The sequence below is a fragment of the Chrysemys picta genome, chromosome 12 (assembly GCF_011386835.1).
Source record: "Chrysemys picta bellii isolate R12L10 chromosome 12, ASM1138683v2, whole genome shotgun sequence".
In the NCBI taxonomy this organism is placed as follows: domain Eukaryota; kingdom Metazoa; phylum Chordata; order Testudines; family Emydidae; genus Chrysemys; species Chrysemys picta.
Window position 1 is genome coordinate 27,774,272 of NC_088802.1, and position 20,760 is coordinate 27,795,031.

The 20,760-nt window shown below is 51.6% G+C and overlaps 1 long non-coding RNA gene across 1 annotated transcript; it reads right to left on the minus strand.

Moving 5' to 3' along the window:
- Positions 1-262: 262 nt before the first annotated feature.
- LOC135974480 (uncharacterized) lies at positions 263-19,703 on the minus strand. Its single transcript, XR_010591745.1, has 4 exons — positions 19,516-19,703; positions 13,374-13,511; positions 13,064-13,165; positions 263-6,317 (listed from the first exon to the last, which is right to left on the minus strand). It is a non-coding gene; the product is annotated as an uncharacterized LOC135974480 (long non-coding RNA).
- Between the last annotated feature and the right edge of the window lie 1,057 nt (positions 19,704-20,760).

The following is a 20,760-nucleotide window of genomic DNA, read 5'->3' on the forward strand; positions in this document are numbered from 1 at the left end:
ACCCCCGGCCCAGTGCCCCCGGCCCAGCACCCCCGGTCCCCAGCCGCGGCCCCCGGCCCAGCATCCCCGGCCCCCGGCCCAGCACCCCTGGCCGAGCACCGTCGGCCCCAGTGGCTCCTGCCCCCAGCCGAGCACCGCCAGCCTCTCCCTCACTATTTTCCTGGACATTTCCGACTTTTTGGGATTTCCTCCCAGACGGGGATTTGAGGCCCAAAAAGCCGGACATGTCCGGGAAAATCCGGATGTATGGTAACCCTAAGGTGGGTCAGAGACCAATGGCAGGTAGGGAGCCTGCCCCAGGGGCCATCACATGGCCCCGAACTCTGCAACCTGCCACGCAGCTGCCATGCCTCCAACGGGGCAGGCGGCCAGGATGTCTGCAATGGTGCTCCCAGCATGCACTGCTCTGGGCAGGGTGGTGGGCGGCAGGGTCACTGTCCCAGCCCCACTCCCATGGCTCATATTGGGAGGCAGTGTTCGTGTACTAGTAGGGACATGGGGCTGGGAGCCAGGACTCCTGGGTTCTATTCCTGGGTTTGTCCCCCCTGCCCACTGTAAAGCTGGGGTTGTGGATGCCTATGGCCCCCCATTGGCTGGTTTGCACCTGGGTGCAAAGGAGTGCCATGGGAATTCAGTGCCCCAGCCAGGCCCTGTCTGAGCCCCTACCTGGCACCTCCTCCTCCCAGCACCCGGGCAATGCTGTTGCCAGCCAGGACCCGTGCCAGTCACTGTGCCGGTTGGCATCCTTCTCAAAGACCTTTGCGTACATCTCCCTCTGCAGGGCCAGGAGCGAGAGTCAGACAGGCTGCCACCCCCCAAAGCAACCCCCATATAGCACGCATGCACCCCCAGAGCCCACTCCCCACCCCACAGCAACTCCTTCCCACACACACAGCACCCTCCCACCCCCTTATAACAGGGAACCCCCTGGCTCTGCACCTCGCACTCCAGAGAGGTCTGATGCCATCACAGACCTAGGCCAGGCTGGCATCAGACTCTGCCCAGGTTAATGCCATGGAAGGCAGCAGAGGCACCACAGGGACCGGACTGGCCTGGGGGTCTTTTCTGAGACAACAGCTCTGTGCCCACCCCCAAGTGGTCTTGTCTTCCTTAGCACAGACAGCTTCGCCGTGTGGCACCATGCTGCACCAGCCCAGAGGGTCCTGGGGACGAGAGGGATAGTACCAGCTTGTTGGGGCTCCGGCGGGAGAAGACACAGCATGGGCACTTGATGTGAAGGTGTCCTGAACACCAGCTGCACATGTTGAGCCACTCAACAGTATGGGACTGGGGCCATCCTCCCGGTGCAGCAGAATCAGCTGCTTCAGGGCACGCACGGCTGTGTTCTCCAGCATCTGCTCCAGCTGCAAGGGCAGAACAGAGGCCCCTAGAATGAGCCAACTCCCCGGTGGAATGATCCCCGCCCCGGCACAGCACACACAGCCCCATCCCAATGCACAGATGCCTTCCCCGCCACCCACGAGCCTCCATCCCTGCACGACATACACAGCCCCCTGCCTCTGCACAGCCCCCTCAGCAGGCAATTGCCCCCCACCCACCCAGCATGAGTTGCTGCAGCCCAGCCCAGCTACCCCCTCAGGATGAGCTCCTACCTCTGTATGGCACGCACAGCCCTCCCCAGCAGGAGGCTGGAGGGAAGTTGCAGAAGGGACTTGGAAGCTGGTCACAGATTCCCACACCAGAAAGGCCCTGTGGGATGTGTGTGCTAAGCCCACCTGATCCCTCATCCCATGATGGGTTTGCAGCCTGGGTCCCAGGTGGTGACATGCCACCATCACCCTGCCCCATGCTTGCCACCTTGCCCCACACAAAGTCTAGAGGAGATGAACCTTTCCTCCACAGGGCCTGGATCTCGGCCTTGGCTGGCTGCTGGGCTCGGGTGAATGTGGCTGTAGGCTGCTCTCTGGACCTTTTGGCCTGAAGCAGTGGGGTACCCCCCGGATCCCTGGCTGTCCTTGGCAGTGCCCACCACTGTTAGGCTGCTCTACCCAAAGGAGGAGGCGAGGGCACCCCAGCCTTGGTGCAGGGACCTATGGGCACTCGGGTTCTCACACAGGAGCACCAGCGGCCGTACCGGACAGTGTCTGTGCCGGTGGGCGAGGACTCCACAATGCTACAGCTGCCGGTCGAGGTCTTCTCTGCTGTCTTTGAGAAGTACCCCGAGAGCCTGGTGCGGGTGGTGCAGGTGAGTGTGGCCTCGGCCCCCGTCCCAGGTGCTGATGCCCTCCCCTCCCCTGCATTGTGCCGCATGCTCAGACTCTCCCCTTCCCTTCCAGATCATCATGGTGCGTCTGCAGCGGGTCACCTTCCTGGCCCTGCACAATTACCTGAGGCTGACTAATTAATTCTTCAGCCACAGGAGTGATGGGCCCGGCCCTGGAGCTCCTCCCACGGGAGTGGTGGGTCCTGCTCCCTGCACCAGAACCTTCGTCCTTCCCATCCCCGGTCCCTCCTGCCCATAGCAGTTTGGGCCAGACTTGGGCCAGTGTCCAAACCCTGGTCCCACTAGCGGGGCTGGAGGCCGGCACGTGGCTGGGGAGGGGACAGAAAGAGCTAGAACCCCCCAAGCAAAGCCCCTGTGTCTGCAAGGGTGGGATCCCTGTGCAGCAGGGATGAAGCAGGGCCTGGCAGGGTGCCCCCTGCTGGCAGCAAGTCACAGTGAGAGGCCTTAACACCCGGCCTGGCGGCTCTGGAGAGGTGGAGAATCCTGCACCCAAGCAGCCCCTCCCCCGGCACAGCCCTGCTCTGCCCTCAGACTTGGCTGCTGGAGCAGCGTTCCCTGCCTTGCTGGGTGGAACACCTGGCTCAGGGTGGAGCCAAGGCCTGTGGGAACAGCCGGGTCCATCCTCTGATGCCAGAGGAACCAGCCCAACGTTCAGATGGGTCACTGGGCCAGCGCTGTAACCCCCTCGCCCCAGCTGCCAGGGAGCCAGCAGCCGAGAGCAAGCTTTGCGGGGCCATCGTGTGATGGCAGCACCTGGCGCTCTGGACTCAGCTGGGCTCTGCGCTCTCCTTGTCTACAGTAGCACACCTGGCCCCTCCCACGTTACGCAGCTCCATGGACACGGGTCTCCCTCACACAAGCCATGCAGCTGCTGGCGTGGAGCATGTTCCCTCCTGGGCCATCAGCCAAGTGAGGGGAGCCAAGCCGTCCCTGTGCCCGTCCCTGTCCCTGTGCCCGTCCCTGTCCCTCTGACTCAGCTCTGCTCTGGGGTGGGGGCACGACTCGCTGGGGGAGGTGTTGCCCCCGCGTGATGGGGAGGTCAGACGAGATGCTCTGAATGGCCCCTATTGTCCTTGAGTGGTGGGTGTGGCTGGTCCCCAGGCTGGCACTGCCCAGCCTGGCCTGGTGCTGATGCCAGCTGTGTCATGGAGGAGATGCAGCCGCTGCGGCTCTTCCCCCAGCCCAGCCATGCCTCGCGCACCAGCCCTGTCAGACACAGCAAGCGCGTCATCAGCGTCTCCTCCATCGACCACCACAAGGAGAGCTCTGGAGGCAGCCAGATGCCAGCGCCAAGGACCTGGGTAAGGGTTGCCCTGGCTCAGGGAGGGGAACGCAGCAGCTGTGCTCCCCCTCAGAGCAACTGAGCTGGGCATGGACCGGACAGGGGTGAAAGAAGTCAAGGATGCAGAAGGACTCAGTATGGGGTGCAGTGCTGCAGGGAGCGGGGTGGAGGCCCGGGCACTCCCCTTGCACGGAACTGGTCCACACCTTCCATATGCCACGACAGCTGTGGAGTGGCTCTCGTCACCAATCCTGCCCCTGGAGGTGGCCTGGCTACAGGGTCCAACCCAGGGCAGGGGAGGCTCTGGACTCCGTGTGCTCGCTGTGCCAGTGTAATGGGATGTGTGTGTCACCCTCACAGCTGATCAGCTCAAGCTGGGGTCCCTGGAGCCCTCTGCAGTGCCACTGCTGAGCCGCTGCATCTCCATGCCAGTTGATAGCTCAGGTAAGTGGAACTCTCCCAGGATGGGACCAGGTTAATTTATAAGGGGGGATTGCACAGATAGGCTTGCTGTGTGAAAGGGGTAACCAATACGACCTTCAGGGCTAACCCAAGATAAGCTGCTTGTGGATCCCTTGCTTATGCTTAGAAATCTTGCCTTCCCTGAATGCCAACCCCTGCAGTGATACAGATCTTTCTGGTCAGGCCTTATTTCCTTCCCCCAGAGCTCAAACTGATGGGGCAAGTGTCAGTCGGTGCTTGGCTCCCCTTCATGGGTATGTCCGGGGGTGGGGGGGGCGTGGAATCAAGGAAGTTGAGTTACACAATAAGAGGTTTACAATGCAAACGCTTGATGTAACTACACCATAGGCTCCAGTGATGTGATAAGTGAGATCAGCATCCTACAAGCATTTCAGTATTTTTAAACACCAAACACATTCTCATCAACTTCACATCTATTCTAACAGTGCGAACACACTGGTGAGCCAGCCTGGTTCCCGGCTCTGCGTTTGTCAGTGCTCAGTGAGGCCTGGGGGCCTTAGCATGAGCTGGCACCTGGTCTGCCAGCGTCACAGGGCCTTGCTGCTTCCTCAGCCTCTCACGCTGAGTCCCTCCTTGTGGAGGTCAATGGCACTGTGGCCATAGATGCTGACTTCTGCTGGTGCTGGTGGGTGCTGCCCACCTCTGCGCCCGACCCCGCCCTGACTCCACCCCTGTCCTGCCCCCTCCCGCCCATGCCCTGCCCCCATTCAAACCCCTTCCCCAAAGTCCCCACCCCAACTCTGCCCCCTCCCTGCCCCTATTCCAACCCCTTCCCCAAATCCCCTGCCAACCCCCGCCTCCTTCCCTGAGCGCGCCGTGTTCCCGCTCCTCCCCCCTCCTCCTGCAGCTTGTTACGCCGTGAAACAGCTGTTTCACGGCGGCAAGTGCTGGGAGGTAGGTGGAGGAGCAGGGACCTGGCGCACTCAAGGGAGGAGGCGGAGGCAGAGGTGTAGGTGAGTTGGGGCAGGGGGGTGGAGAGGGAAGCTTGGCAGCGCCCTCACCAGAGGTTCCCTGTGCACTCCCCCCCCCGCCCCAGGCTACATGCCTTTTGGGCAGGTGGGATGACATCCCCCCCCCCCGTTCCCTCCTTCCCGGATGCTGGGCCTCAGGCCTAGGAAACATTAAACCCCTGCACAGCTGGAATGGGGAGGGGTTGGTTTCCATGGAGCTGGGGGAATTTATGCTGGGCTGTGGCTCTGCCAAGGTTAGTGGGGTGCTCCAGAGAGTTCAGGCTCAGCCGGAGCTGTAGGCTGTCCCCCAGGTCTCCTGGCCGCCTATCAGTGGGTGCGCACCTTGGGGGCAAGCCTGCCCCTCACCCTGGTGCTGGGGCTGACGTTCCTCTCTATCCTCCGCCCGCACCACAACCTTTGGTAAATTGTTCCAATGGTTAATTAAAATTACCATTAAAAATGTATGCCTTATTTCCAGTCTGAATTAGCCTAGCTTCATTTTCCCCCATTGAATCTTGTTATACCTTTGTTTGCTAATGTGACGAACCCATTATCAAAATTTGTTCCCCATATGAGTAGTTATAGACTGTCCTCAAGTCACTCCTTAACCTTCTCTTTGTAAAGCTAAATAGATTGAGCTCCTTGAGTCTATCACTAAAGGTATATTTTCCAATGCTTGCGACTCTTCTCTGAATCCTCTCTAATTTATCAGCATCCTTCTTGAATTGTGGATACCTGATCTGGACACAGTATTCCAGCAGTGCTCACATGAGTGCCATATTCAGAGGGAAAATAACTTCTTTACTCTTCTTCAAGATTCCTCTGTTTATACCTCCAAGGATCATTTCAGCCCTTTTGGCCACAACTTCGTATTGGGAGCTTATGTTCAACTGATTATGTGCCATGACTCAAGTTTTTTTCAGCATCATTGCTTCCTGGGATAGAGTCTCTCATCCTGTAAGTATGGCCTGCATTTTTTGTTCCCAGATGTATACATTTACCTATGGTCATATTAAAGTGCACATTGTTGACTTATGCCCAGCTTACCAAAGGATCCAGCTTGCTCTATATTTACTGCAAAGAGCTTACTAGGGTATATGAGAGAGCAGAATTTGGCCTAGTGCATTTTGTGCAGCCTCTGTAAACTCTGAACAACTCTCTCTCTTGGTTTCTTTAGTTATGCTACATTCTATTCAGTAATCTCTCTTACCTTCTCAGGTGCCCCATAGACTAAATTTCCCAGGCCTCTCACAGCCATCTGGCGGACAATGCTGTTCCTATCTTGTGATCTTTCTTCCAAGATGCTCAAGACAGACTTAAGGAACTTCTTCTCCCTGAGCATGGGATCACTCATTAGCTGAAATAAAATCAACATGTCCATTAGCCCCAATATGATCATTAAAATTGGGAATATAATTTGAGCAGACATGGAATACACTAAAAACAACAAGGAGTCCTCCTACAGCCACAGTCTTGTGGATACAGACTAATATGGCTACCCCTCTGATACTTGGCACATAAGACACTGTAACTTTATTATTCCACACAAATGAGAAATGTCTTAAAACATGGAGCTTTCCTTTTGGGCACTATAATAGGGATCCACTCACCGCTTGAGAGCCTCTTAGTGGCTGGGTCTAGTACCACAGTCCTTTTCTCACCCCTGGCGCACCCTGCCAGCCGACCTTAGTGAGTCTTCTGTGTCTCAGGCCTCTGGCTGCATCCCAAAGTCCAAATGAACCCCTTCTGGGGTAGTCAAGAACAATCCCATTGCCCTCACTAGGGTCTCCAGCCCCAACTCTGGGTTCTTGAAATTCTGCCCTTTGTTCAAGCTCTCCATAAGCATTGTCCCCTCCGTGGGGCTTATGCCACTGTAGATCGTAGGGGAACCAGGGCCTGCCCATAACTCTGGGTTCCAAACCATGGACCCTGTAAACAGTAGCTAGGCACTGCTTGATTTCAGTTCATTTTTGCTTCTTCCGACTGGCCACTTTTAGCTTCACCCTCACCTCCGGGTTAAAGTTCTTAGGGACTCTCTTCCTGCAAATCCAGCTTAAGCAAATGCTGCCAGAATCAAACTCTGGCTATCCCCTGAATTTCTGTGGCCAGAGAGCAGCACCCTTTCCTGCCCCTCCAGGTCCTGCCAGGAACTGACCTGCTAAGGCCCTGCAGCTCCTTTTAGCTGAGCCTGATGGGCTCTGATTGGCTGCTTTCATGAGTCCTCTCTAGACAGACCCAGATTTGTGGCTGTTTTCCTGGGGCAGGGTGTAGTAGGACCACGGGGCCTCTTGTAAGGAGCCTCAAAGCCCAGGTACAGCCCATCACAGGCACAGATTGATTGTTTTTCTTAGAACCAGATGAGCCCCTAAGATAGTTGATTAGCATAAGTGGGAAATATGATGCCGATGTTAGTGGAAGGCTGTGGAAAGGGTGGATGGTCCAGCTGTTATCACACTAGCCCAGGACTTAGCAGACCCAGGTTCAATTTCCTGCTCTCTCAAAGACCTTGGGCAAGTCACTTAGCCCTTCTGTGACTCAGCTCCCTGCTTGTAAAATAGGAATCATTGTGCTTCCCTACCTCCCAGGAGTGATGTGGGGATACATACATTAAAGAGTTTTGAGGTACTCAGATACTACAGTAATAAGAACCTAAGATAGATGTGAATGTATTTGTGTGTTGCTTGTTTTATAGTATTAGGACACTAGGTTCATTCAGAAGACCTGCTGAGCTAAACCAAAATCAGGAGCTGTTGGTTAGTATCAGCACTAGGACTTGGGAGAAGAGGTCCAGAAATTCAAACTCTGGGTATGTCTACACTACGAAATTAGTTCGAATTTATAGAAGCCGGTTTTATAGAAATCGGTTGTATACAGCCGATTGTGTGTGTCCCCACATAAAATGCTCTAAGTGCTCTAGTCGGCGGACCGCGTCCACAGTACCAAGGCTAGCGTCGACTTCCGGAGCATTGCACTATGGGTAGCTATCCCACAGCTATCCCACAGTTCCCGCAGTCTCCGCCGCCCATCGGAATTCTGGGTTGAGATCCCAATGCCCGGATGATGCAAAACAGTGTCATGGGAGGTTCTGGGTACATGTCATCAGGCCCCTCCCCCTCCGTCACAGCAACGGCAGACAATAGATTCGCGCCTTTTTACCTGGGTTACCTGTGCAGACAACATACCATGGCAAGCATGGAGCCCGCTCAGCTGAGCTGAGCTCACTGTCACCATATGTCCTCCGGGTGCCGGCAGATGTGGGACTGCATTGCTACACAGCAGCAGCTGCTAACTGCCTTTTGGCGGTAGACGGTGTAGCATGACTAATAGCCGTGGGGCTGGCAGCCGTAGGGCTGCATTGTACCAGCCCCTTGCCTTTTGGTAGAAGATGGTATATTATGACTGGTATCTGTCGTAGTCATACTGCAGTGGCTGTCAATCATGGGCACCTGGGCAGACATGCTACTGTCTCGATGATGATGGCTATCAGTCGTAGTATACTATTTTCTGCCAATTGCCCAGTATTGTCTTTTAAGCACCCAGAAGAGGCCGAGGGCGATCTGGGTGCTGGCAGACGTGGGGCTGGCAGACGTGGGGCTGCATTGCTACACAGCAGCAGCCCCTTGCCTTTTGGTAGAAGATGGTATATTACGACTGGTATCCATCGTCATCATACTGCAGAGGCTATCAGTCATGCTGCACCGTTGGCTGCCAGCTTAAGATGTAAAAAATAGATTTGTTCTGTATTCATTTGCTTCCCCTCCCTCCGTGAAATCAACGGCCTGCTAAACCCAGGCTTTTCAGTTTAATCTTTGGGGGGACCATTCTGTGTGACAGTTGTTTGTGTTTCTCCCTGATGCACAGCCACCTTTCTTGATTTTAATTCCCTGTACCTGTACGCCATGTCGTCACTCGGCCCTCCCTCCTTCTCCTGGTCCGTCAGATACTAGTTTCGCGCCTTTTTTCAGACCAGGCGCCATAGCTAGCACTGGGATCATGGAGCCCACTCAGATCACCGCGGCAATTATGAGCACTATGAACACCACGCGCATTGTCCTGGAGTATATGCAGAGCCAGGACATGCCAAGGCGAAACCCGGACCAGCCGAGGAGGCGATTGCAGCGCGGCGAAGAGAGTGATGAGGAAATTGACATGGACATAGACCTCTCACAAGGCACAGGCCCCAGCAATGTGGAAATCATGGTGTCACTGGGGCAGGTTCATGCCGTGGAACGCCGATTCTGGGCCCGGGAAACAAGCACAGACTGGTGGGACCGCATCGTGCTGCAGGTGTGGGACGATTCCCAGTGGCTGCGAAACTTTCGCATGCGTAAGGGCACTTTCATGGAACTTTGTGACTTGCTTTCCCCTGCCCTGAAACGCCAGAATACCAAGATGAGAGCAGCCCTCACAGTTGAGAAGCGAGTGGCGATAGCCCTGTGGAAGCTTGCAACGCCAGACTGCTACCGGTCAGTCGGGAATCAATTTGGAGTGGGCAAATCTACGGTGGGGGCTGCTGTGATCCAAGTTGCCAGGGCAATGAAAGACCTGGTGATATCAAGGGTAGTGACTCTGGGCAACGTGCAGGCAATAGTGGATGGTTTTGCTGAAATAGGATTCCCAAACTGTGGTGGGGCCATAGACGGAACCCATATCCCTATCTTGGCACCGGAGCACCAAGCTACTGAGTACGTAAACTGCAAGGGGAACTTTTCAATGCTGCTGCAAGCCCTGGTGGATCACAAGGGACGTTTCACCAACATCAACGTGGGATGGCCGGGAAAGGTACATGATGCTCGCGTCTTCAGGCACTCTGGTCTGTTACGAAAGCTGGAGGAAGGGACTTGCTTCCCGGACCAGAAAGTAACCATTGGGGATGTTGAAACGCCTATCGTGATCCTTGGGGACCCAGCCTACCCCTTAATGCCATGGCTCATGAAGCCGTACACAGGCAGCCTGGACAAGAGTCAGGACCTGTTCAACTATAGGCTGAGCAAGTGCCGAATGGTGGTGGAATGTGCATTTGGATGTTTAAAAGCGCGCTGGCGCAGCTTACTGACTCGCTCAGACCTCAGCGAAAAGAATATCCCCATTGTTATTGCTGCTTGCTGTGCGCTCCACAATATCTGTGAGAGTAAGGGGGAGACATTTATGGCGGGGTGGGAGGTTGAGGCAACTCGCCTGGCCGCTGATTACGTGCAGCCAGACACCAGGGCGGTTAGAGTAGCACAGCAGGGCACGGTGCGCATCAGAGAAGCTTTGAAAACGAGTTTTGTGACTGGCCAGGCTACTGTGTGAAACTTCTGTTTGTTTCTCCTTGATGAACCCTCCACCCCCGCCCGACCCGGTTCACTCTACTTCCCTGTAAACCAACCACCCCATCCTCCCCTCCCCACTTCGAGCACCGCTTGCAGAGGCAATAAAGTCATTGTTTTTTCACATTCATGCATTCTTTATTAATTCCTCACACAAGTAGGGGGATAATTGCCAAGGTAGCCTGGGATGGGTGGGGGAGGAGGGATGGAAAAGGACACACTGCATTTTAAAACTTTAACTCTTATTGAAGGTCAGCCTTCTGATGCTTGGGCGATCATCTGGGGTGGAGTGACTGGGTGGCCGGAGGCCCCCCCACCGTGTTCTTGGGCGTCTGGGTGAGGAGGCTATGGAACTTGGGGAGGAGGGCTGTTGGTTAAACAGGGGCTGTAGCGGCGGTCTCTGCTCCTGCTGCCTTTCCTGCAGCTCAACCATACGCTCGAGCATATCAGTTTGATGCTCCAGCAGACGGAAAATTGACTCTTGCCGTCTGTCTGCAAGCTGACGCCACCTATCATCTTCAGCCCGCCACTTGCTCTTTTCATCCCGCCATTCAGCCTGCCACCTCTCCTCTCGTTCATATTGTGCTTTTCTCATGTCTGACATTGACTGCCTCCACGCATTCTGCTGTGCTCTATCAGCGTGGGAGGACATCTGGAGCTCCGTGAACATATTGTCCCGCGTCCTCCGTTTTCTCTTTATAATGTTCACTAGCCTCTGCGAAGGAGAAACATTTGCAGCTGGTGGAGGAGAAGGGAGAGGTGGTTAAAAAAGACACATTTTAGAGAACAATGGGTACACTCTTTCATTACAAGGTCGCATTTTTCCTCTGCCTGCCGGTTTGGTATGAGAGATCACTCACGCAGTGCCCCAGGCAACATATTTCGGCTTGCAGGCAGCCATGGTAAGCCACAGTCTTTTGGCTTTTTTAACCTTCTTAACATGCGGGAAAGGTTTCAAACAGCAGCGCATTTCCCATATCAAGGATGAATTGGGTTGGCCATTTAAAATGGGTTTTCAATGTAAAAGGAGGGGCTGCGGTTTCCGGGTTAACATGCGGCACAAACCCAAGTAAACCACCCCCCCCACACACACACCCGATTCTCTGGGATGGTCACTTCACCCCTCCCCCCACCGCGTGGTTAACAGCGGGGAACATTTCTGCTCAGAAGAGCAGGAACGGGCACCTCTGAATGTCCCCTTAATAAAATCACCCCATTTCAACCAGGTGACCGTGAATGATATCACTCTCCTGAGGATAACAAAGAGAGATAAGGAATGGATATTGTCTGCATGCCAGCAAACACCGGGACCATACGCTGCCATGCTTTGTTATGCAATGATTCCAGACTACGTGCTACTGGCCTGGCATGGTAAAGTGTCCTACCATGGCGGACGGGATAAGGCAGCCCTCCCCAGAAACCTTTTGCAAAGGCTTTGGGAGTAAATGAAGGAGAGCTTTCTGGAGATGTCCCTGGAGGATTTCCGCTCCATACCCATACACGTTAACAGACTTTTCCAGTAGATGTACTGGCCGCGATTGCCAGGGCAAATTAATCATTAAACACGCTTGCTTTTAAACCATGTGTAATATTTACAAAGGTACACTCACCAGAGGTCTCCTGTGTGCCCTGAGGGTCTTGGGTGAGTTCGGGGGTTACTGGTTCCAGGTCCAGGGTCACAAACATAGCCTGGCTGTTGGGGAAACCGGTTTCTCCGCTTCCTTGCTGCTGTGAGCTACCTACAGTACCTCCATCCTCATCTTCCTCGTTCCCCGAACCATCTTCCCTGTGTGTTTCTCCATTGACGGAGTCATAGCACACGGTTGGGGTAGTGGTGGCTGCACCCCCTAGAATGGCATGCAGCTCCGCGTAGAAGCGGCAAGTTTGCGGCTCTGCCCCGGACCTTCCATTTGCTTCTCTGGCTTTGTGGTAGGCTTGCCGTAGCTCCTTAATTTTCACGCGGCACTGCTGTGTGTCCCTGTTATGGCCCCGGTCCTTCATGGCCTTGGAGACCTTTTCTAATACTTTGCCATTTCTTTTACTGCTACGGAGTTCAGCTAGCACTGATTCATCTCCCCATATGGCGAGCAGATCCCGTACCTCCCGTTCGGTCCATGCTGGAGCTCTTTTGCGATCGTGGGACTCCATCACGGTTACCTGTGCTGATGAGCTCTGCGTGGTCACCTGTGCTCTCCAAGCTGGGCAAACAGGAAATGAAATTCAAATGTTCGCGGGTCTTTTCCTGTCTACCTGGTCAGTGCATCTGAGTTGAGAGTGCTGTCCAGACCGGTCACAATGAAGCACTGTGGGATAGCTCCCGGAGGCCAATAACGTCGAATTCCGTCCACACTACCCCAATTCCAACCCGCAAAGGCCGATTTTATCGCTAATCCCCTCGTCGAAGGTGGTGTAAAGAAACCGGTTTAAAGGGCCCTTTAAGTCGAAAGAAAGGGCTTCGTTGTGTGGATGTGTCCAGGCTTAATTCGATTTAACGCTGCTAAAGTCGACCTGAACCCGTAGTGTAGACCAGGCCTAAGTCTGTATCTCTCGCAGACAGCACCAGTGGTTGTGTAGCTAGCATAGGCAATGACAGCAATAAAAATATCAGAAAGAGAATGACTCAGAAAGGTGTAATGAAATTCTTTGTGAGGTTTCCATATAAAGGAGGACCCATTCTACTATCTAAAATGACAATTACTCCTATGAACTGAACTGTACAACTCCCGAAAGAAAGGCAAACATGAGACAACAGTCTAATGGTGACACTGCTCTTCAGAACCCTGTGTCTTACCTGGGCAAGGAAAGCTGTGCTGGTGACTTGGAGGTTTTCTGTTGGGGAATTCACCCAGGGGAGGAGGTCTCAGGTGTTATTAGTCCAGATCTTAGCAGAACACTGGAAGACAAAATAAACTGCTTATGGGGTAGATTGCACACTTCAAAAACTCAGCTGCTCTGAGCATACAGCACTGATATCTATGAATGGGAGCTGTGTGTTTCCACCCAGGGCACCTCCAACAAAGCTATAAACTGGAGGTTCCCTCTCAGCCACTCTATTTGCTACTGATTCCCAAGGATAAAATCATGCCTCCTAGATCTCTTACCTCACCAGCAGACACACTCCCTCATGGTGAGTCTTGGGGTTTTCAAGCAGACTCTGTGTTCTCTGCTCCCTGAGCGCTCTCACCAGTCTCTCATTCCCAGCTTTGAAAAGCACAGCCTCTAATGCTTGGATAGAAAGCCTGAGGAAAGAGAGGCACAGAACTGCAGCAATCAGTAGGAAGGTGCAGCCTGAACAGAGTCAGGAAGCCCCGGTTACTTGTCAGGTCTGCTGTACATCGACAGTTCATCCATTGGCAATATCCTGGACACCAGTGTCCCTGGAAGGACTTGATGCCGGGAGGTAAGTTTCAGTCTCATACATCTCATATGACTAGTTTTGCTAGGGACAAAATTTTGCAGTCATTTTCCCCTTTCTGCAAGGAGTATGGGCACTAGCAGAGTACAATGATATGGAAAAGATACATGATCAGGACCCAAACACTGGGGACATAGAGTGTGGTGATCACTAATGGACATTTGGGGGTCATATCTCCAGATATGATGTGACAGAGTGCTGAGGGTTTGCACTTGAGTCAGCACGCTGGTCACTATTACTACTAATTTGGTTCCTCACAGAAGGCCTAATTGGACAGAGATGTACCTGATTACGAGGTCAGATTGGGGCTAGTGAGTCAAGGAACCAATCATTCCATTAACAGGGAAACTGTATAAAAGGACATGGGCAGGAGCTCTTTGAGGGGAACAGACAGAAAGAAACTTGGGTGACCAGATGTCTCGATATTTGGGGCTTTATCTTATACAGGTACCTGTTACCCCCACCCCCTGTCCTGATTTTTCACACTTGCTGTCTGGTCACGCTAGGAGAAACAAAAAGACAAAAAGCTAGGAGAGCCTGACAAAGTGAGGTCTCTGAGTGGAAACACCTTAGCCCCCACTTTTGGAGAAGAGTTTAGAAAGTTGAGATACAATATAAAGGTGCTATGTATTGGTAGGGGGATTAAATAGACTATATGTTGGTGCTTACAAGCAAGAAAGTCTCAACGTGGTCTGTGTTTGTGGAAGATGTGGGGGTGCAACACCCCTCTCTGTCATCATCAGGGATTTCCCTGTCATCTATGCAAATTGAGAGCCTGTTGGAGAAGCCAGTGTAGAGGTTTTGGCGATCCAGGTGATGGAGACAAGGAGTCTGGTGGCACCTTAAAGACTAACAGATTTATTTGGGCATAAGCTTTCGTGAGTAAAAACCTCACTTCTTCGGATGCATAGAGTGAAAGTTACAGATGCAGGCATTATATACTGACACATGGAGAGCAGGGAGTTACTTCACAAGTGGAGAACCAGTGTTGACAGGGCCAATTCAATCAGGGTGGATGTAGTCCACTCCCAATAATAGATGAGGAGGTGTCAATTCCAGGAGAGGAAAAGCTGCTTCTGTAGTGAGCCAGCCACTCCCAGTCCCTATTCAAGCCCAGATTAATGGTGTTGAATTTGCAAATGAATTTTAGTTCTGCTGTTTCTCTTTGAAGTCTGTTTCTGAAGTTTTTTTGTTCAATGATAGTGACTTTTAAATCTGTAATAGAATGACCAGGGAGATTGAAGTGTTCACTTACTGGCTTATGTATGTTACCATTCCTGATGTCTGATTTGTGTCCATTTATTCTTTTGCGGAGGGACTGTCCGGTTTGGCCAATGTACATGGCAGAGGGGCATTGCTGGCACATGATGGCATATATGACATTAGTGGATGTGCAGGTGAATGAGCCCCTGATGGTGTGGCTGATGTGGTTGGGTCCTCTGATGCTGTTGCCAGAGTAGATATGGGGACAGAGTAGGCAACGAGGTTTGCTACAGGGATAGGTTCCTGGGTTGGTGTTTCTGTGGTGTGGTGTGTAGTTGCTGGTGAGTATTTGCTTCAGGTTGGGGGGTTGTCTGTAAGCGAGGACTGGCCTGCCTCCCAAGGTCTGTGAGAGTGAGGGATCATTTTCCAGGATAGGTTGTAGATCGTGGATAATGCGCTGGAGAGGTTTTAGCTGGGGGCTGTATGTGATGGCCAGTGGTGTTCTGTTATTGTCCTTGTTGGGCCTGTCCTGCAGTAGGTGATTTCTGGGTACCCGTCTTGCTCTGTCAATCTGTTTCCTCACTTCCCCAGGTGGGTATTGTAGTTTTACGAATGCTTGATAAAGATCTTGTAGGTGTTTGTCTCTGTCTGAGGGGTTGGAGCAAATTCGGTTGTATCTTAGGGCTTGGCTGTAGACAATGGATCGTGTGATGTGTCTTGGATGGAAGCTGGAGGCATGTAGGTACGTATAGCGGTCAGTAGGTTTCCGGTATAGGGTGGTGTTTATGTGACCATCAATTATTTGTACTGTAGTGTCCAGGAAGTGGATCTCTTGTGTGGACTGGTCCAGGCTGAGGTTGATGGTGGGGTGGAAATTGTTGAAGTCCAGGTGGAATTCTTCAAGAGCCTCCTTTCCGTGGGTCCATATGATGAAGATGTCATCAATATAGCGCAAGTAGAGGAGGGGCATTAGGGGACGAGAGCTGAGGAAGCGTTGTTCTAAATCAGCCATAAAAATGTTGGCATACTGTGGGGCCATGCGAGTACCCATAGCAGTGCCACTGACTTGAAGGTATAAGTTGTCCCCAAATCTGAAGTGGTTGTGGGTGAGGACAAAGTCACAAAGCTCAGCCACCAGGCTTGCTGTGGCCTCATCAGGGATACTGTTCCTGACAGCTTGTAGTCCATCCTCATGTGGAATATTGGTGTAAAGTGCTTCTACATCCATGGTGGCCAGGATGGTGTTTTCAGGAAGAACATCAATGCATTGTAGTTTCCTCAGGAAGTCGGTGGTGTCTCGAAGATAGCTGGGAGTGCTGGTAGCATAGGGTCTGAGGAGAGAGTCCAAATAGCCAGATAATCCTGTTGTCAGAGTGCCAATGCCTGAGATGATGGGGCGTCCAGGGTTTCCGGGTTTATGGATCTTGGGTAGCAGATAGAATACCCCTGGTCGGGGTTCTGCAGGTGTGTCCATGTAGATTTGTTCCCGTACTATAGCTGGGAGTTTCTTGAGCAGATGGTGTAGTTTCTTTTGGTATTCCTCAGTGGGATCAGAGGATAGTGGCCTGTAGAATGTGGTCTTGGAGAGTTGCCTGGCAGCCTCCTGTTCATAATCTGACCTGTTCATTATGACTACAGCACCTCCTTTGTCAGCCCCTTTGATGATAATGTCAGAGTTGTTTCTGAGGCTGTGGATGGCATTGCGTTCTGTACGGCTGAGGTTATGGGACAAGTGATGTTGTTTGTCCACAATTTCAGCCTGTGCACGTCTGCGGAAACACTCTATGTAGAGGTCCAGTCTGTCATTTCGACCGTCAGGAGGAGTCCATGCAGAGTTCTTCTTCTTGTAGTGTTGGTAGGAGGGTTCCTGTGGGTCAGTGCACTGTTCAGTGGTGCGTTGAAAATATTCCTTGAGTCGGAGACGACGAAAGTAGGCTTCCAGATCACCGCAGAACTGTATCATGTCCGTGGGGACGGTGGGACAGAAAGAGAGTCCCCGAGATAGGACAGACTCTTCTGCTGGGCTAAGTGTGTGGTTGGAAAGATTGACAATGTTGTTAGATGAGTTGAGGGTACCATTGTTATAGCCCCCAGTGGCAGGTATTAGTTTAGATAGCTTACAGTCCTTTTTCCTCTGTAGAGAAGTGAAGTGTGCATTGTAAATGGCTTGTCTCATTTTTGTAAAGTCCAGCCACGTGGAAGTTTGTGTAGAAGGCTGGTATTGTATGAGAGTCTCCAGTCAAAGGGGCTGACAAAGGAGGTGCTGTTTGTTAATCGGGCAGGAGTTAGTGAAACCCCACTGGATACTTCCCAGAGGTAGGATCAAAACTGAATATGTACATGGGGACAATAAATTCTGCCCAATGGCAGAGGTGACTCTGGAAATCAAGGGGAAGTTTAGGCAGAAACATATAGGGGTAGTGGATGGATTGCCCCACTGCCTTCTACTGGGCATGGACTGGCATCCCTTTCTAACAGGGACACCAAGGCATGTATGGAGGCTCAGGAGGGTGGAAACAAAACCAGAAGGGCCAGGTAAAGAGGAAATATATGTAAAGGGGCTGGAGGAACCTAGACATGAAAGTACAAGCCACAGAGAAGGTGAGGATGCAGAAGTCCCCTGAGAGACAAGAGGGAGGAGAAAGAAAACAAAGGTCAAGAGTAAAGGTGACTTAAGGTCACCCATTGGGGTCAAACAGTCATCAGAGCCCTTACCACCAGGATCTCAGGAGCGGACATCCCGAGAACACTTTGGAGGGACTCAGCGCAGTCTGTGTTCATGGAAGAGGTCAGGGCACAGCATACCACCCCTCACATATAGGTACCTAAAATGGGCCTGCACATGGGCCAACAGCATGAGCAGAACACTTGTGTCTGCAGCGCCAGCAATCACATAGCTAGGTACCCATCCATGTGAACAAATTCCAGTTTTGTGGACAAAGCTTAGGCACCCATGTTTGAAAACCTGACTCACTGTGGCCACTACATAAAACCAGCCTTACTGGGTCAGTCCAATGGTCCATCTAGACCAGTATACTGTCTTCCTGCAGTGGTCAATGCCAGCTTCTTCAGAAGGAATGAACAGAACAGGGCAATCATGAAGTGATCCAATCCCTGTTGTCCAGTCTCAGTTTCTGGCGGTCAGGCCTAAGGACACCCAGAGCTTGGGGTTGTATCCCTGACCATCTTGCCTAATAGCCATTGATGGACCTGTCCTCCATGAACTTATCTAATTCTTTTTTAACCCAGTTATACTTTTGGCCTTCACAACATCCCTTGGCAATGAGTTCCACAGGTTGACCGTGTGTTGTGTGAAGTAGTACTTATGTTTATTTTATAGCCACTGCCCATCCGTGAACAGAGTTTAGATCCTGGTTTCCTAGGAAAATTCAGAAACATTATAAAACCCTGAAGTCTGTAATTTGAGCACTTTGTTGGCACAGAATAAAGAAACACAACAATAATAGAAACTAATAATGTTGTGAGATTGGTGGGAAATGTACATTAATGGGCTATCAGAGCTGAAGTCAACTGATGACTCAGGAATCTCTTAGTGTTAACTGGCGAGGGGCACAGAGTGGGTGCTGAGGGGTCTGGTATATACATTCTAGTTCACTAAAAAATTGCCATATGAGTCTCAAATAAAAGCCCATGTCACCAATATCATTGTGAAACACATGTACAGATGCGGTGTAAAGAGTCATGTATATGCTTTGAAAATTACATTTTTATGATCTGTGTCTAGGGACTAGTCACCAGGAAAGGTGAAAAAATGGTTTTCTTTCAGGCAAGAAATGTTTATCCATCTGTTTCTTTATCTGTAAATTAAGCATGTAGGGTTCACATTCAGTTCAGAAGGACTGTGAGAACTTCAAAGAAAGAAAAGTAACAGGAAGTAGACTGGGGTGGGGACCCAATTTTGGGGTACACATCAAAGGTGTGCTCTAGTATATTTGGGGTACAAAGAAGACACCCTGGCATCTTTCACTTAGGAAGTAGATGGACAGTGATATGGACAGCGGGGTTGCTATCAGGCATGGTTGAGAACTTTGGGTGAGAAACATCTTTAGACAGGAGGTTAACCTGTTGGTTAAGTTTAGTCTCTAAGAGCATGTTATGATTTCATTTTACATGTAACCATTTTTTGCTCGCATTCTTACTCACTATCACTGGAATCTCTGTTCTTTGATCATCTCTGTTCTTGTTTGCACTATAAATATATCTAAGTGCTGTGTGTTTTGCCGTATAGTATAAGTAATAAAGTATAGAGTCTAAAGTATAATAATAAACTGGAGTGTACTGTTCCATTGGGAATAGCAGGCCTGGTAATTCTGTGGGTGTTCCGTGGATAAAGGTCTGGACATTATACGGAATGGTCAGAAGACTCGGGGGTTGGTGTGTACCTATCACTAACCTGTACACAGAGTCTGAGGAGGCCTGGATGGCAGTGTTTGTTTTGCCAGAGCCTGGTCGTTTCAGGGAACTGATCCACAGCAGGCACAAACAAGACTTCCTCACTCTAAGGGCAGGCAATGGTAAGGTGCCTCATAACCCTGGGAACTCCTGGGGAGTGTCACACAACTCTATTGGAATTCTCTTTGTTTCTCTCCCTTCCTTCTAATTACCAGCAAGGGTCACCCTCAGTATGTTGTAGGTCTTTTCGGAATTCCCTCCGGCTGCTTATCATTGGCAAAGGCATCTCTTGTCCAAGAGTTTGGCTGATCTGCTGCAGGAGAACAGGAAACAACTCTGGGAGCAGCTCCTGCACAGCTTTGCTCGACTGCAGTTCTGACACCACCTCAAAGATGGCACATGTTGCCTGAAATGAGAGAATGGTAAAAAATGAGATCTCTTCCCAACACCATCACACCCTCTCTCCCCTTCTGATATCTGCTGTATTAAATTCTCACTTCTGCCAGTAACTTGAATGACTGCGAGCAACTCGCTTAACTCATGGCTCAGTTTCCCACATCTGTACAAATGTGGATGACCTACCAAGGCATGTTGTGAGTCCTAGGGAATATTTGCAAAGCACTGTGAGAAACCTGGTTCAAAGACTTTCTAATTGCCAGATGTTATTAAGTAAATCAGCCACGTACTCTAAAACTGCCATATTTGTTCCACAGACAGCAGAGCTGGACTCAGGGAAACAGTACATCAGAGGAGAAGTGCCCACACAGCAATATTATACCACACTTCTAGCTTTGCATCAGCAGGATTGTCACAGGGCAGAGGAAAGCCTGAAAGACGTGTCTGTCTTTACTTACTGAGAGAGGTTCAGCAGCTGCCAAATCCCTGTCGATTTCAGTCTCTGAGGTGATGCCACACTGGACATACAACTATGAGACCAAATATTTGTGGCCATCCTATGTCCCCTTCACAAAGGGTGTCCCTACCCTCTGTTTGCCAGAAGCTGGGATTGGACAACAGGGGACGGATCACTTGACAATTGCCTGTTCTGTTCATTCCCTCTGGAGCATATGGCACTGGCCACTGTCGGAAGACAGAATACTGGGCTAGATGGACCTTATGGTCTTAGATTCCAGCACTGATAACTGATAACTCAGTTAGGGATCTTTAAATGAAAGAACCGGGTGAAGCTGCCCGTGGGGAGGAAGTGGTTGCTGGAGTCCCACTTGCTGGTTACTTCAAAGGCCTTACCCTGGTCCGTTTTTTTTCTTCAGGGTGTCCACGTAGAGCGCGTGGACGGCGGCCTTCAGGGATCTGCTTCCAGTCCAGTTTTAAGTACCCAGGCAGCAACTCTATTCTACCAGCCACACCCTCACTGATACCAAGCAGAGGTCTGATGATAATGTTGGCTCTATTCTTTGTAATCAGCCAGGGATTTGGACTTGAAGCTGTCATGCTAC